The following is a 17,783-nucleotide window of genomic DNA, read 5'->3' as shown; positions in this document are numbered from 1 at the left end:
GGGCCCATATACTGTATGGAGCATCATGGGGCCAATATACTGTATGGAGCATCATGGGGGCCAATATAATGTATGGAGCATCATGGGGGCCAATATACTGTATGGAGCAGCATTGGGTCAATATACTGTATGGAGCAGCATGGGGCCAATATACTGCATGGGGCCAATATACTGCATGGAGCAGCATGGGGCCAATATACTGCATGGAGCAGCATGGGGCCAATATACTGCATGGAGCAGCATGGGGCCAATATACTGCATGGAGCAGCATGGGGCCAATATACTGCATGGAGCAGCATGGGGCCAATATACTGCATGGAGCAGCATGGGGCCAATATACTGCATGGAGCAGCATGGGGGCCCATATACTGTATGGAGCAGCATGGGGGCCCATATACTGTATGGAGCAGCATGGGGGCCCATATACTGTATGGAGCAGCATGGGGGCCCATATACTGTATGGAGCAGCATGGGGGCCCATATACTGTATGGAGCAGCATGGGGGCCAATATACTGTATGGAGCATCATGGGGGCCAATATAATGTATGGAGCATCATGGGGGCCAATATACTGTATGGAGCAGCATTGGGTCAATATACTGTATGGAGCAGCAGGGGGTCAATATACTGTATGGAGCAACATGGGGGCCAATATACTGCATGGAGGATCATGGGGGCCAATATACTGTATGGAGCAGCATGGGGGCCAATATAATGTATGGAGCAGCATGGGGGCCAATATACTGTATGGAGCATCATGGGGGCCCATATACGGCACGGAGCATCATGGGGGCCAATATACTGTATGGAGCATCATGGGGGCCCATATACGGCACGGAGCATCATGGGGGCCAATATACTGTATGGAGCATCATGGGGCCAATATACTGTATGGAACAGCATGGGGCCAATATACTGTATGGAACAGCATGGGGCCAATATACTGTATGAAGCAGCATGGGGCCAATATACTGTATGGAGCAGCATTTTAAGGGGCCAATATACTGTATGGAGCAGCATTATAAGGGACCAATATACTGTATGGAGCAGCATTACAAGGGGCCAATATACTATGTGGAGCAGCATTACATGGGGCCAATATACTGTGTGGAGCAGCATAGGGCCAATACACTGTATGGAGCAGCATGGGTCCCATATACTGTATGGAGTATCATGGGGGCCAATATACTGTATGGAGCAGCATGGGGGCCTATATACTGTATGGAGCAGCATGGGGCCAATATACTGTATGGAGCAGAATAGGGCCAATATACTGTATGGAGCAGCATGGGACCAATATACTGTAAGAAGCAGCATGGGGGCCAATATACTGTATGGAGCATCATGGGGGCCAATATACTGTATGGAGCAGCATGGGGTCAATATACTGTATGGAGCAGCATGGGGCCAATATACTGTATGGAGCAGCATGGGGCCAATATACTGTATGGAGCAGCATGGGGCCAATATACTGTCTGGAGCAGCATTACAAGGGGCCAATATACTGTATGGAGCAGAATAGGGCCAATATACTGTATGGAGCAGAATAGGGCCAATATACTGTATGGAGCAGCATGGGGCCAATATACTGTATGGCACAGCATTATATGGGGCCAACATCCTGTATGGAGCAGCATGGGGCCAATATACTGTATGGAGCAGAATAGATAGGGCCAATTTACTGTATGGAGCAGCATGGGGCCAATTTACTGTATGGAGCAGCATGGGGCCAATATGCTGTATGGAGCAGCATGGGGCCAATATACTGTATGAAACAGCAAGGGACCAATATACTGTATGGAGCAGCATAGGGCCAATAAACTGTATGGAGCAGCATTACAAGGGGCCAATATACTGTATGGAGCAGCTTGGGGCCAATATTCCGTACGAAGCAGCATGGGGCCAATATACTGTATGGAGCAGCATGGGGCCAATATACTGTATGGAGCAGCATGGGGCCAATATACTGTATGGAGCAGCATGGGGCCAATATACTGTGGAGCAGCATGGGGCCAATATACTGTATGGAGCAGCACAGAGCCAGTATACTGTATGGAGCAGCATTACAAAGGGCCTATATACTGTATGGAGCAGCATGGGGCCAATATGCTGTATGGATGTTAAATATTAATTATGGATATTCATTTTATTCTTAATTCTGAGTTCTGTACCATACATAAGATTACATCAGCCATCGTTTCTAGATGACATGCGCTATTTTTGTGTGTATTTTTAGTTCACTACCATATGCGGAATAACAGGTGCAATAAAAGCCCATGTTGGAGACGAGGATGACTAGCCCAGGGGATGGGGATGACTCGGTACCCGGGCCTTTGCCTTTAGGGATGTCGTGGTGGTCGGCTCCCGGGCCCGTACCCTGGGGTCACTCTTTAAAAGGGTGGATATTATACTGGGGTAATAGGTCTGTTATTTTTATGAAAGTTTGTGACACCACCTGTGGTTTCTGGTGAGAATCACCAGCGCTGCGCAGTCTACTGAGGCCGATGATAAGGCAGCTGGTTGGTATAGCTCCCCACAGGTGGAGCTAGGCCTCAGGGCAGTGTATGGAGGGGGGATGCAGGACAGGCGAGACCCAGCCGGGTCAGAGCAAGAACATGGACAGACACGATAGTCACTTCTGTACCTTTTACTGATGGAAATTCAGGCACATCCCGGAGCACTGTAGGGTGAAGGGTGCATATCAGGATCCTCCCCAATGAGCGGGTGTAGGGCCTCCTGCTTCTTGCCTCTGCGTAGTAAGTTTCTGACCTGCCTGGAGCTAGGCCTAACTTTGTCTCTGTCCTGCGCTGACTGACCTTGTGGTAGGGCCTTCTCTTGGAATACACGCTCCTCAGCTTGCGGGGCCTGTGTGTTTCCCGGCTCTGTTACGTATCAGCACTTTAGCGATCCTGGGACCTGTAGTTCTCCAGGGATTCCGGTTATGCCTTACTGGGTCGTAGAGATCCCGGTAAGCTTGGACCCGGTGATGCTTCGGGTGAGCTGGTTAGGCTCCTCTGCCCCCTACGTACTAACTCTCCACTCGCCTTCGGCCTACTCGGGCCCTCACTAGGCTATACACACTAACGGCAGCTTGCCGCGCTTCACCGATCTTATGGCGCCGGCACACCTTAAGCTCTAACTGAGCTACAACTGACCTGAGCTTGACTCTGTATTCAGACCTGACTTGCTGAGCTCTCCAGAGGAACTGCTGAATCACTGAGCTCCACTGCAGACTGACCTCTCTTTGGCTCATCTTCTGCAGGAACTGAACTGCCTGGCTCCACCTTCCATATTTATCTCCCTAATGGGCTCCCTCTGCTGGTCTGAGGTGGAAGGCGGAGATGTGTGAATGTTTATGGGGGCCTCTTGTGGAGGAATCCATCAATGCACACTTCTAGGATCTGTGATACCAAGCGCAGCTGGGCGTCACATTCCCCCCTAGCAAAGCTCAGCACTCCCGGGCTGAAGTACATTTTAAAACAACAATAGGATACATAAACAATCTTCCCTTTATGGGAGGCACCAAGCTTAAACGTTGCATAACAATACTAACAAACACAAAGCGTCCTCAGAGTTCAAGTCTCTTGTAGTGATGTTCCCAGGAAGGATGTCCATCTCACAGGGTAGAGTACTTGGTGGTTTGAGGGACCTGTCCCAAACCCTCTACGTAGGCCCTGGGGTGGCTGCAGGGCATGAAGATCCCGAGTTGGACCTCCAGTAGAGCCACTCCAGACAGGTTTTCCTTCTGAGGTCACCTAAAGGGGCACTCCAGGGAGTGCAATTATATACAAACAGCAGTTTTTGGGCTGCACACAGTCCTCAGCCACAAAGTTCTTAGGTAAACAATAAAGGAATTAATGAGGTAAAGTGTCCATATCACTTAAACTGTTCAGCAATAAAGCAAAGCACAAAACAATATACACACGAATGAAAATACACAATAATACAGTACAATAATACACAATACCCCAGGGGTAACTATCTACATTTGTCAGAGTTTAGCTATTTTACTGCTTATATCTGGCAGGGGGTTGGCCTCGCATGCTACGTGTTGATGTGCGTAGTGCGGTGGTCTGTGTGATAACAGAGTCTGCATTGTCAGTTACCCTACCAGTTCTACGTGTGACTAAGTTGTAAAACTGCCTTAACCTCTCTCTGGGACTGGCAAGTTCACCATTGGCTGGGCCCTCTTGCTCTGCTCCTACCGGGGATACTTCTTGAGCTGGCTCTTCTGCAGCACTAGGCTCTTCTGCAGCACTTACAGGTTCAACTTGCTGTGGAGGGTTTTCTGGCTGTTCGAAGAATTGGAGTGTTGGAATGATTACTGCACCTCCTATTTGAGGCCAATCTGCCGGGAAGTCTCCCAAATCAGTATGCATTACTGGTTCTTCAGGTTCCTCCGGTTTGGTGAGAGGCACTTCTTCTTGAGGTTTCAGTAAGTCTGGACACAACTTTAGGTGGTCCCTGGACACTGTTGTAGACATTCCTCCTCCATCTCGACTGATTATGCAGGTCTTCTTATTATCAAATCTTGACGGTAACACAGTGTAGGGTTCTTTTTCCCACTGGTCATCAAGTTTGTGGTTGCGTCTTTTCCTTTTCAATACTGTTTCACCAGGTGTGAAAGGTTCTGCGGGCGTGTTTTTGTTGTAATGAGCCTCCTGCTTTTCTCTCACCCGAGTGAGACTGTCCTCGACACAGGCTTGTACCCTCCTGTACTGCTTTTGTCTGGTCGTGTCCCAGTCCTCAGTGGTCATATCAGCTTCAGGTTCAACCACACCAAGTTGCAGATCCATGGGCAGCTTCCCCGGCCTTGCCCGCATGAGATATCCCAGAGTGCAATTGGTGGAACTTACTGGTTGTAATGCACATGCCCGGGCTGAGCGGCGTATGCGTGTGATTCCACTGGACCGTGCCGGAGAGTGAATGCCTGGAGGGGCGTAACTAGGTATTCACCCGATCCGACCAGGGTCGCACGACGGCATACGACGCCAGTGCACCAAGGAGGAACCGAGCAGAGGGACCAGGTGCTACTCCAGGACAGACCCCGGACACGGCTGTTGACCCACACAGGGGAATACAGGAACAGACTGGTTAGGCTGGCACACAGACTGGTGGGTATAGGCAGGCACGACTGGTATGCAGGCAGGCGGGTATGCAGGCAGGGGGGTACAGGCAAGCACGGCTAGAGTGCAGACAGAGAGGCACTAGCAGGTAGGAACACAGGCGGGATAGGACCCAGTACACACTGGGACTCGGGAACAGAACCACAGATGTGGCGGACAAACACAGCAGAGTAAGGCCGCCCAGAGTGGTGAGCGAGAGCAGGGCAAGACGAGACCGCCTAGAGCGGTGAGCGAGAGTAGAGCAGGACGAGGCCGCCTAGAGCAGTGAGCGAGAGTAGAGCAGGACGAGGCCGCCTGGAGCGGTGAGCGAGAGTAGAGCAGGACGAGGCCGCCTGGAGCGGTGAGCGAGAGTAGAGCAGGACGAGGCCGCCTGGAGCGGTGAGCGAGAGTAGGGCAGGACGAGGCCGCCTGGAGCGGTGAGCGAGAGTAGAGCAGGACGAGGCCGCCTGGAGCGGTGAGCGAGAGTAGAGCAGGACGAGGCCGCCTGGAGCGGTGAGCGAGAGTAGAGCAGGACGAGGCCGCCTGGAGCGGTGAGCGAGAGTAGAGCAGGACGAGGCCGCCTGGAGCGGTGAGCGAGAGTAGAGCAGGACGAGGCCGCCTGGAGCGGTGAGCGAGAGTAGAGCAGGACGAGGCCGCCTGGAGCGGTGAGCGAGAGTAGAGCAGGACGAGGCCGCCTGGAGCGGTGAGCAAGAGTAGAGCAGGACGAGGCCGCCTGGAGCGGTGAGCAAGAGTAGTCAGAGCGGAGCGAGACTGCCGGAGCAGTGAGCAAAGGGTCAGAGCGGAGCGAGACTGCCGGAGCAGTGAGCAAAGGGTCAGAGCGGAGCGAGACTGCCGGAGCAGTGAGCAAAGGGTCAGAGCGGAGCAAGACTGCCGGAGCAGTGAGCAAAGGGTCAGAGCAGGCCATAACCGCCGGAGCGGTGAGCAAAGGGTCAGAGCAGGCTAGAACCGCCGGAGCGGTGAGCAAGGCAGAGCAGGCTAGAACCGCCGGAGCGGTGAGCAAGGCAGAGCAGGGGGGACAGGGCTCTGTACACACGGAACAGGCAGGAAGGGAAAGGCAGAACCAGATACCCACAGGGTACTTACAGTGAAGTAGCGAGTGGGCCACAAACTCACAAACGGAAGTACAGTGACAACGAGCAGGAGATAGATACGAGTTCAGACTCTGCAGAAAAAGGAAAGGTACGGACATAGAGAAACACAGGAAACAGGCTAGAAGAGTATACAGACAAGAACAGAAACAGTAGCAAGATACAGGAGCGGGTCTAGGTATGCAGCCCCTAGAAGGCGGGAGGAACAGGCTAGGAGCGTGTTCAGACAGGACAGACAAGATACAGGAGCGGGTCTAGGTATGCGGCCCCTAGAAGGCGGGAGGAACAGGCAAGGAGCGTGTTCAGACAGGCCTGGAAATACAGCCTCCAGGAAGGGCAGGCAAGCAAACACAGAAGGGGACCTGGCACATTCAGAGTGAAAGAGCATACTGAATGAAACACAATGCTCAGGCAGGGATTCATTGGAGCAGCTGGGTTAAATGCCAGGTGACAGACAGCAATAGGCTGAGGACGCACAAGGGGTGTGCCCGCAGCAGGTACAAGAAACAGGAAGTGATCGGGCGCCGCCCTTAAGCAGCAGAAACAGAAGCAAACAGACAGCATGGAGGGAAGCCAGAGAGACATTCTGGATTGGAGATCAAGTGCGCGCTCTTGCACAGTGGGAGATGGACCACTATGCAAGGACGCCGCCAGGTATGTTACACTGGTATATGATTGTACAGATCCACTAGGTCAGGTAGTAGGTCTGGCCACTGATTTCTCTCAAGTGGTATGGTCTTTAGCAGGTCGATGATGTTGTTCATCTTTTCGCAGAGACCGTTGGTTTGTGGGTGGTACGGTGTAGTTCTTATCTTATTACAACCGTACAAATGGCAGAACTCCTTGAACAACTCAGCCTCAAAGGCCGGGCCTTGGTCCGTCAGCACCTGCTCAGGGTAACCATGGGGTCTACAGAAATACGCTTGGAACGTCTTTGCTGCTGTCTCTGCCGTCAGGTCTTTGACGGGGGCGACCACCAGGAAACGCGATAGTGATCCACCATGGTCAGAGCATAGGAGTACCCTGACCTGCTGGGGGACAGCTTGACATGGTCCAGGGCCACGATCTCCAGGGGTCGAGTCGTCTTGATGGGTTGCAGGGGTGCCTTCTGGCTGCTGTAGTCTTTTCTTCTGAGGCCACAGGGTCCACAGTCCCGGCACCACCTCTCAATGGAGCTGCGCATTCCTACCCAGTAGAATCGACACTTCAGCAGGATCTCTAGCTTTTTCCAGCCAAAGTGCCCCGCCTGATCATGGTAAGCTTCTAATAGCATCTGGATGTCTGTCTTGGGGACCACTATCTGCCATACCATCTCATGGGTTTTTGGATTGACGTACCTCCGACACAGATTCTCACGGTAGATAAACAGCCAGCTTCTCTCGTTCCACAGCTGCTTTACTTGCAGAGACGCTTCCTTCTCCAGGGAGGCACCTTCTTGGGTTATCAGCTCCTTAATGCGACTGACAACCGGGTCACTGTACTGGGTCTCTTTCCAGCTGTGGTGAGGCAGGGGGTTTAACGTCTTTCCACGCTGCCTCCTGGAGACTCGTTGCTCGTGTATCATCCCATTCCGGTGAAAGGCAGGTAGCTCAATCTCTTCCAGGTCATCCACTTCTTCTTCTGTGTCTGACTGATGAGGCATCCTGGACAGGGCATCGGCATTGGCGTTCTTGCGGCCCGCCCGGTATTTGATTGTAAATTGGTAATTTGACAGCCGAGCCATCCATCGTTGTTCCAGTGCTCCCAGTTTAGCTGTTTCAAGATGGGTCAAGGGGTTGTTATCAGTAAAGGAAGTGAACTTACTGGAGTCCAGGTAATGCTTAAACCTTTCAGTGATGGCCCAGACCAAGGCCAGGAACTCCAACTTAAAGCTGCTATAGTTCTCTGAGTTTCTCTCGGTCGGGCGGAGCTTCCTGCTTGCGTAGACGATCACTTTCTCTTGGCCATTCTGCTTCTGATTTAGAACCGTGCCCAGTCCTTCATTGCTGGCATCAGTATACAGCAGGAACGGTTGGCCGTAGTCAGGGTAGGCTAGGATCTCATCGCCTCTCAGGATCTCCTTCATCTCCTGAAAAGACTCGGCTTGCTCCTTACTCCAGTGGAATGGGGGATTTCTGCCTTTGGGGGACTGCCCTACCAGGAGGTCTTGCAGAGGAGCTGCTTTCTTGGTGTAATCTTTTACAAACCTCCGGTAGTATCCTACTAGTCCCAAGAACTGACGCACCTCCTTGAGGTTCTTCGGCTCCAGCCACTTCTGGATGACTGTGACTTTCTCCGGGTCTGGTGCTACCCCTTCTGGACTGACAATGTGCCCCAGGTACTGTACCTTTCTCTTGAGCAGGTGGCACCTTGAGGGCTTCAACTTCATCCCGTACCGGGACAGTGACTCAAATACCTCTGCCAGGTGCTTCAAGTGGTCTTCAAACATTCTGGAGTACACTATTACATCGTCCAGGTAAAGTAACACAGTCTCGAAGTTGCGGTGTCCCAGGCAGCTCTCCATCAATCTCTGGAACATTCCGGGGGCATTGCAGAGTCCAAACGGCACACTGTTGAACTCGCAGAGTCCCATCGGGGTAGTGAAGGCCGTCTTTTCCCGATCTTCCTCAGCCACAGCTACTTGCCAGTACCCACTAGTGAGGTCAAGGGTAGAAAAGTAATTTGCAGACTTTAAGGCAGCTAGGGACTCCTCTATGCGTGGTAAAGGGTATGCATCCTTATGTGTAATGCGATTTACTTGACGGTAATCTACACACATTCTCATGCTCGCGTCCTTTTTCCTAACCAGCACTAGGGGAGCTGCCCAGGGACTACAACTATCCCTTATTACCCCCGCCTTTCTCATGTCGTGCAACATTTCCTTAGCCTTCTGGTAGTGAGCTGGTGGTATAGGCCTGTAACGTTCTTTGATTGGGGGATGGTCGCCTGTGGGGATATGGCGTTGAACCCCCTTAACCCGCCCAAAGTCAAGTGGATGTTTACTCAACACCTGCGCGTATTCTTGAACCACCCGGTGTACACCCTGTTTTTAATGGGCAGGAGTGGTGTCCGTCCCAACATGGAGCTGTTGACACCAATCCTCCACCTGGGTTGCAGGGTCATTATCCTCCACTTCATCTGGTGCGGTTAAGGACTCCGCCTTCTGAATGCAGTTGTTATTTACAGCATGTAGTTTGGCAACAGTGGCATAACGTGGCAATCTGACCTCATCTTCCCCACAGTTGAGAAGACGGACGGGCACCCTCCCATTGCGTACATCTACCACTCCTCTGGCGGTTAAGAGCGTGGGTCTATGCTCGGAGCAAAGGGGTTCTACTACCGCCTGGTAGCTCTGTCCTCTAAGACCTATAGCAGCTCTACACCAGATGAGCATTTCACTCATTGGGGGGATGACAATGGGTATGGGGTCCGTTACCTACACATTACCGATTTCACCGTCTGTTAACCTTACTTGCTGTTGGTATATCAGGACTCGGATCTCCTTCTGCAGCACCCTCCTCTGTCTTGGTCTGGCAGTATCAGCTTGTTATGGGTCCGGGTGGTGGAACCTCTGTGCCGAGGTGCAAGGAGGGACCCAGACGGGCGTGACTAAGTATCAACCCGAACCGACCCTGGTCTTACGGCGGCAAACGACACCGTGACCAGGGAGGATCCGGGCTGAGGGACCAGGTGCTACTCTGGGGACGACCTTGTAAGAGAGCAGGTGGCTCCCACGGGTCAGATGGCTGGGACTGACCGGTATGGCGGACGGACACGGCAAGCAGGCAGAAGTCTCTGGTGGCAGACAGGTGGTCACGGTACGTGACGGCTGAGGAGGAAGTAGTCTCTGGTTTTACCAGGCAGGTGGTCACAGCAAGTGACGGCAGAGCCTCCAGGCAGGCTGGCAGGAAACAGGCGGGCGCTCCCAGGTGAGCGGGCAGATCGACTAGGCAGGAAACAAGCAGGTAACAGGTGAGCACTCCCAGGTGAGTGGACTGGCAGACAGGGCAGGTAACAGGCGGATGCTCCCAGGTGAGCGGACTGGCAGACAGGGCAGGTAACAGGCGGATGCTCCCAGGTGAGCGGACTGGCAGACAGTGCAGGTAACAGGCAGGTAACAGGTGAGCGCTCCAGGTGAGCAGGCTGGCAGGCTTGGCAGGTAACGGGCAGAAAACAGGCTGGCAGGCAGGACGAGGAGTGAGGCTAGCAGTGGGACCTGAGGGCTGAAGCAGAGATCAGACACTGTGCAACAACTTTGCTCGGGCACCTCCATTTTGGAGGAGGTGCCTTATATATGGGAGGTCCTCCGGCAATTGGCCGGGGACTCCTTAGGACGACGCACGCGGTCCCTTTAAGAGAGGGGGAGCACGCGCGCGCCCTAAGCACATTGCCGGGGAAGGAGCGCACGCCGCGCCAGGAGTGGGAAGGTGAGAGGGACGGTGTCTCTGCCTAGCAAGGGGCAGAGACGCCGATGCTACAGTACCCCCCCCTTTAGGCCCCCTCTTTTTTTGGCCTGAAAGAAATTTTTCAAGGAGAAGCGGGGTGTGGATGTTCTCCCTGGGATCCCAAGTTCTCTCCTCAGGACCAAACCCCTTCCAATCTACCAGAAAAAAGGTCTTTCCTCTTACCCTCTTGGTGGCCAGAATACTCTCTACCTCAAAGACGTCCTCAGCGGAAACTGGAGCAGGAGGAGTACCTGGATTGTTGGAAAAAGAGTTAAAGACAACGGGTTTGAGGAGAGATACGTGGAAGGAGTTGGGAATCCATAAGGTGGCCGGGACTTTTAACTTGTAGGCCACTGGATTAATTTGTTTGAGGATTTCGAAAGGGCCGATGAAGCGAGGACCTAACTTGTTGGAGGGTATCTTGAGCCGCACATGTTTGGAGGAGAGCCAAACCTTGTCTCCTGGACGGAATTGAGGTGGATCCAGACGTCTCTTATCAGCATATCTCTTCATCCACTCGGAGGACTGAAGAAGTGCGGACCTAGTACTCTCCCAAATGGTAGAAAACTCGCTGACAAGAGACTCCGCGGCAGGGTTGTCCACAGAAGCGGAGACGGGAAACGGAATCCGGGGGTGTTGGCCATAGACAATAAAGAACGGGGACTTGGAAGAGGATTCGCTCTCGTGGTTATTATAAGAGAATTCGGCCCAAGGAAGGAGGTCCACCCAATCAGAATGGTGGGCATTAACAAAGTGCCGGAGGTAGCTGGTAAGGATCTGATTGATCCGCTCCACTTGACCATTGGACTGAGGGTGTTAAGCGGAGGAGAAATCCAGTGTGACATCCAGCAGTTTACATGTGGCTCTCCAGAAGCGTGAGGTGAACTGAACCCCTCGATCCGACACGATGTGGAGGGGTAGGCCATGGAGACGGAAGATATGGCGGATAAAGTCCATAGCCAGCTCAGGTGCAGACGGGAGACCAGGCAGGGGAATGAAGTGGGCCATTTTAGAAAAGCGGTCCGCGACCACCCAAATGACAGTACACCCAGCAGAAACAGGGAGATCGGTAATGAAGTCCATAGCGATGTGTTGCCACGGGGCAACAGGTATGGGAAGCGGCAGGAGATGACCGGCTGGTAAGTGTCTGGGAACTTTGTTGCGGCCACAAGATGAACAGGCAGAGACGAAGTCTATCACATCCTTACGCAGGGTAGACCACAAGTAATGACGGGAAAAGAGCAGGAAGGTCTTCTTTTGGCTGGCATGGCCAGCTAGTTTAGAAGAATGACCCCAGCGAAGAACCTTCTCACGGTCAGGAACTGCCACGAACGTCTTGCCGGGTGGAAGACGAGTCAAATCCAAGGGGGCCACATTCATCACCTTGGAGGGGTCGATAATGTGCATAGGCTCCTCCTCTTGGTCGGAGGACAGGAAGGATCGGGACAAGGCATCAGCTTTGACATTCTTGTCCGCCGGGCGGAAATGATGGATGAAATCGAAGCGGGAAAAAAACAAAGACCACCGGGCCTGATGTGGATTAAGTCTCTGGGCATTTTGGAGATATGCCAGATTTTTGTGATCCGTGTAGATGATCACTGGGTATAGAGCCCCTTCAAGCAGATAGCGCCACTCCTCCAGCGTCAATTTGACGGCTAGCAATTCTCGGTCTCCTATGGAGTAATTGCGCTCAGAGGAGGAGAAGATTTTGGAGAAAAAGCCGCAGGTTACTATTCTCCCGGATGAAGACTTTTGGGTGAGCACCTCTCCAGCTCCAGAGGAGGAAGCATCAACCTCCAGGTAGAACTGTTTGTTGCAGTCCGGATGGTGCAGCACAGGGGCAGAGGAGAAGGCTTGCTTCAGGGAAAGGAAGGCCTCCTCAGCTTCGGGTGGCCATACCTTGGGATTTGCTCCCTTACGGGTGAGCGCAGATATGGGAGCAGTCCGAGACGAGAAGTGTGGAATGAAGAGATGATAGTAATTAGCGAAGCCCAGGAATCGCTCTATTGCCTTCAACCCCTCCGGACGGGGCCACTTTAGGACAGCAGAGAGCTTCTCGGGATCCATTCGCAAGCCTGTCTGGGAGATAACATAGCCCAGGAATGGAAGAGAGGTCTGCTCGAAGAGGCACTTCTCGTATTTAGCATAGAGATGGTTCTGCCTGAGCCTAAGCAGGACCTGACGAACATGCCTTCGGTGTGTGGGAAGATCCGGAGAGAAGACCAAGATGTCGTCCAGGTATACCACCACACAGGAGTAAAGAAGGTCACGGAAGATGTCGTTGACCAGTTCTTGGAAGATGGCGGGAGCATTGCAGAGGCCAAAGGGCATCACACGGTACTCGTAGTGTCCGTCCCGGGTATTAAATGCCGTTTTCCACTCGTCTCCTTGACGGATACGGACCAGGTTATACGCTCCACGAAGATCTAGCTTGGAAAAGATCCTGGCGCCTTTAAGGCGATCAAATAACTCGGAGATGAGCGGCAGGGGGTATTTATTTTTAACCGTGATCTGATTGAGTCCTCTATAGTCAATACAGGGGCGTAGCGAGCCATCCTTTTTTTTGACAAAGAAGAATCCGGCTCCAGCCGGGGAAGTAGACTTCCGGATGAATCCCCTAGCCAGATTCTCCTCTATGTACTCAGACATGGCCCGGGTTTCAGCTGCAGACAACGGATAAATACGCCCATGGGGTGGAGTGGCGCCAGGTACCAGGTCGATCGGGCAATCTGTAACGGGTCTGGGAGGTGGAACCTCTGAGCAACTATACAAAGGAGCAGTCCTTGTAAGGAAGCGGGTGGCTCCCAGGGAAGGCGGGCAGGTAGTCACGGCAAGTGACAGGGACAGTCTCTGGGTAGAAGGGCAGGAAGTCACGGTAAGTGACGGGGACAGTCTCTTGACAGGCGGATGGTCACGGCAAGTGACAGCAGGGAAAGAGTCTCTAGATAGGCTAGCAGGCAGGTAGCAGGTGAGCGCTCCCAGGTGAGTGGGCAAGAGTCTCTGGACAGGCAGGTGGTCACGGCAAGTGATGTCAGAGCCTCCAGGTAGGCTAGCAGGCAGGTAGCAGGTGAGCGCTCTCAGTTGAGCGGGCAAGAGTCTCTGGACAGGCAGGTGGTCACGGCAAGTGACGGCTGAGCCTCCAGGTAGGCTAGCAGGCAGGTAGCAGGTGTGCACTCCCAGGTGAGCGGGCAAGAGTCTCTGGACAGGCAGGTGGTCACGGCAAGTGACGGCAGAGCCTCCAGGTAGGCTAGCAGGCAGGTAGCTTTTTGGAAGTGCATTGAGGTGAAGGGTACATTGCTGGAAAAGGAAAAAAAAAAAAAAAAAAACTCTTTAAATCTCTTAGTTTGCGAGTGTGTCCGGAGCGTAAGTGCGAACAAAAGTAAGTGTGTGACTTGTTTTTCAGTGACTTTGGATTCAGGGAGTTTGGAAGGGAGGACTTAGGACTGAATTGCTGACTGTATTTCATTCTTTCTTTCTTTACTTTTTACTTCATTAATCCACCTGACCTACTTAGCTGATTCCCCCGTCCATACTTGATACTTAACTGATCCGCCGCCGATATCTAATTGATACACTTGCACATCCCTAATTGATCCCCGTCCATACACCTATATATAAATAATTGTGTTTTGTACTTGTGTATATATATACTGACTGTATCCCCATATTTAGAATGACGTCCATGTTGGCCGGAGCCGTGCAGTGTACATCTTGCGCAATGTATGCATTCCGTGAGCTGCCGCTCGAGGATCCATACTGCTGCGAGAGATGTGAGCATATCGTGCACTTGGAAGCCCAAATTCTGGATCTAAGTGCTCAGATAGCGGTACTGAGGAGCATCGACAACATGGAACGGAGTTTGCTGCTCACCGAGCAGACACTCAATGGGTCAATACTGGGGGTGGAGCATAGAGGGGAAGTGCAGGCTGAACAGGCAGGGAGCTGGATAACAGTTAGGAGGGATAGAGGGAAGAAGTATAGGAAGGCTGGTTCAGAACCGGCATTATTGGAGCACGACAGATCCTCTGACCGCCGGGGGAGTGTATGCTCCAGTAAGGAGGGGGAGGGGGGAAGTGTAGGGCAGGCAAGACAGGTCCTGGTAGTGGGTGACTCTATTATTAGGGGGACAGACAGGGCAATCTGTCACAAAGACCGGGATCGCCGAACGGTGTGCTGCCTCCCTGGTGCTCGAGTCCGGCACATCGCGGATCGGGTTGACAGGTTACTGGGTGGGGCTGGCGAAGACCCAGCAGTCATGGTCCACATCGGCACCAATGACAAAGTGAGTGGTAGATGGAGGGTCCTTAAAAATGATTTCAGGGACCTAGGTAGGAAGCTTAGGGCAAGGACCTCCAAGGTAGTTTTCTCAGAAATACTACCAATCCCGCGAGTCACACAGGAGCGCCAACGGGAAGTTAGGGAGGTGAATAAGTGGCTAAAGAGTTGGTGCAAGGCAGAAGGGTTTGGGTTCATGGAGAACTGGGCCGACTTCGCTGTCGGCTACAGGCTCTACCGTAGGGATGGGCTGCACTTCAATGGGGAGGGTGCAGCGGTGCTGGGGAAGAAGATGGTTAATAGGTTGGAGGAGTTTTTAAACTTGAGACGGGGGGGGGAAACCAAGGAAATAGGTGGGATGTGAGGCAAGCAAGGGGGAAGGGGAGAAGTGAATATAATGAGGGTGGAGAGGGGGATGGGGATAGTACAGTTAGATCGTTAGAGAAGAATAGGATGTTAAATAACCCCAAAGTTTTATCTTGCATGCTGACCAACGCAAGAAGCCTGACCAATAAGGCGGATGAGCTGCGGGCGCTTATATCGGAGGAGAGGTATGACATCGTAGGTATAACAGAGACTTGGCTACGACTGGGCGGTAGATTTGTTAGATTATAGTTTATTTAGAAGGGACCGGAAACAGGGGAAAGGCGGAGGAGTCTGCTTATATGTAAAGTCATGTCTAAAGCCCAGACTAAGGGAAGATATAGGAGAGGGAGAAGAGGGGGTCGAGTCCATGTGGGTAGAGATAGAGGGGGCAAAAAATAATAATAAAATATTACTGGGAGTCTGCTATAAGCCACCAAATATAACAGAGGAGAATGAGAATCTGCTATTAGGACAAATAGACAAAGTAGCAAAACATAATGAGGTGATTGTAATGGGGGATTTCAACTACCCGGATATTGACTGGGAAACAGAAACCTGTAGATCTCAGAAAGGTTCTTGACAAATATTAAGGATAATTATCTCTCCCAACTAGTGCAGGAACCAACGAGAGGGAAGGCCGTGTTGGACTTAATATTGACTAATAGGCCTGATAGAATAACTGAGGTACAGATAGGGGGGCACCTAGGTAATAGCGATCATAATATTATCGACTTCAAAATGCCCTTCAGTAGGGTTATCAATAAGGGAACAACAAAAACATTAAACTTTAGGAGGGCGAAGTTTGATCAGCTGATAGAAAACCTTCAACTTATTGACTGGGACAAAGTACTTAATCAAAGGAATACGAATAGTAAATGGGAAACCTTCAAAAGAATTCTGAATACTCAGTGCGAGAGGTATATACCGTATGGGAATAAAAGGGCCAGAAATAAGAGGAAACCAATATGGTTGAACAAGAGCGTAAAAGGGGCGTTAAATAGCAGAAAAGAGGCATTCAAGAGATTAAAACAGGAAAACAGCAAGGAGGCACTAATGTGTTACAAGGAAAAAACGAGAACCTGTAAAAAACAAATAAAAATAGCGAAGGAGGAAACAGAGAGACGTATTGCTAGGGAAAGTAGATCAAATCCCAAACTGTTCTTTACGTATATAAATAGTAAAAGGATTAAATCGGATAATATTGGACCGATAAAAAGTGAGGAAGGCAAAATCATAGAGAAAGATGAGGATAAAGCTAATCTATTAAATAATTTTTTTTTCGACAACTTTCACAAAGGAAATCGAACTAACAGGAGAAATGAGAAGTGACAAGCTTAATCCTCCACTAAGTATGACAAATCTAACCCAAGCTGGGGTACAGAAACGCCTCAGTAACATTAAAATAAACAAATCACCAGGACCTGATGGCATACACCCACGGGTACTAAGGGAACTAAGTCATGTGATAGACAGACCGTTATATCTTATATTTAAGGACTCTGTTGAGACTGGGTCTGTACCACTTGATTGGCGACAGGCGAATGTAGTGCCAATATTCAAAAAGGGAGCGAAAAGTGACGCCGGAAACTATCGGCCGGTGAGTCTGACGTCCGTTGTGGGCAAAATTTTTGAAAGCTTCATTAAAGAGGCAATTACGGAGCATCTTGATGCTAATAATCTTTTAATCCCGAACCAACATGGATTAATGAGGAATCGCTCCTGCCAAACAAACCTGATTGACTTCTACGAGGAGGTTAGCTCTCGAGTAGATCAGGGGGAACCAGTGGATGTCGTGTATCTCGACTTCTCAAAAGCGTTCGATAGCGTGCCACATAATAGGTTGGTATACAAAATGAGAATGATGGGGCTGGGGGAAAATGTTTGCAAGTGGGTAGCTAACTGGCTAAGGGATAGAAGGCAGAGGGTGGTTATAAATGGAATATACTCAGATTGGGTAAGCGTCACTAGTGGGGTACCACAGGGGTCTGTACTAGGCCCAATGTTATTTAATATCTTTATTAGCGACATAGTCAACGGGATAAATAGTAAAATATCAATATTTGCAGATGACACAAAGTTATGTAAAACAATTAATACAAAAGAGGATAGTGAAGACCTACAGAGGGATTTGGATAAGCTGGGTAGGTGGAGCATTAAATGGCAAATGAGGTTTAACGAGGAGAAATGTAAGGTCATACATATGGGAAGGAAAAATGGAAGTCACCAGTACTCACTGAATGGGAAATCATTGGGGAATTCAGAGATGGAGAAGGACTTGGGCATCTTGATTGATAGCAAACTAAATTGGAGTGCCCAAAGTCAGGCCGCTGCTGTAAGGGCAAACAGGGTAATGGGATGTATCAGAAGAGGTATAGCTGCAAAGGAGGAGAACATTGTTCTTCCACTGTACAAAGCACTGGTCAGACCACACTTGGAATACTGTGCTCAGTTATGGGCCCCAATATATAGAAAGGATATAAATGAGCTTGAAAAGGTACAAAGGA

The sequence above is a fragment of the Phyllobates terribilis genome, unplaced genomic scaffold, assembly GCF_046119375.1.
Source record: "Phyllobates terribilis strain yellow unplaced genomic scaffold, ASM4611937v1 Scaffold_318__1_contigs__length_2195899, whole genome shotgun sequence".
Lineage (NCBI taxonomy): Eukaryota > Metazoa > Chordata > Amphibia > Anura > Dendrobatidae > Phyllobates > Phyllobates terribilis.
The sequence above is the reverse complement of the archived record's forward strand: the minus strand, read 5'-3'. Positions refer to the sequence as shown.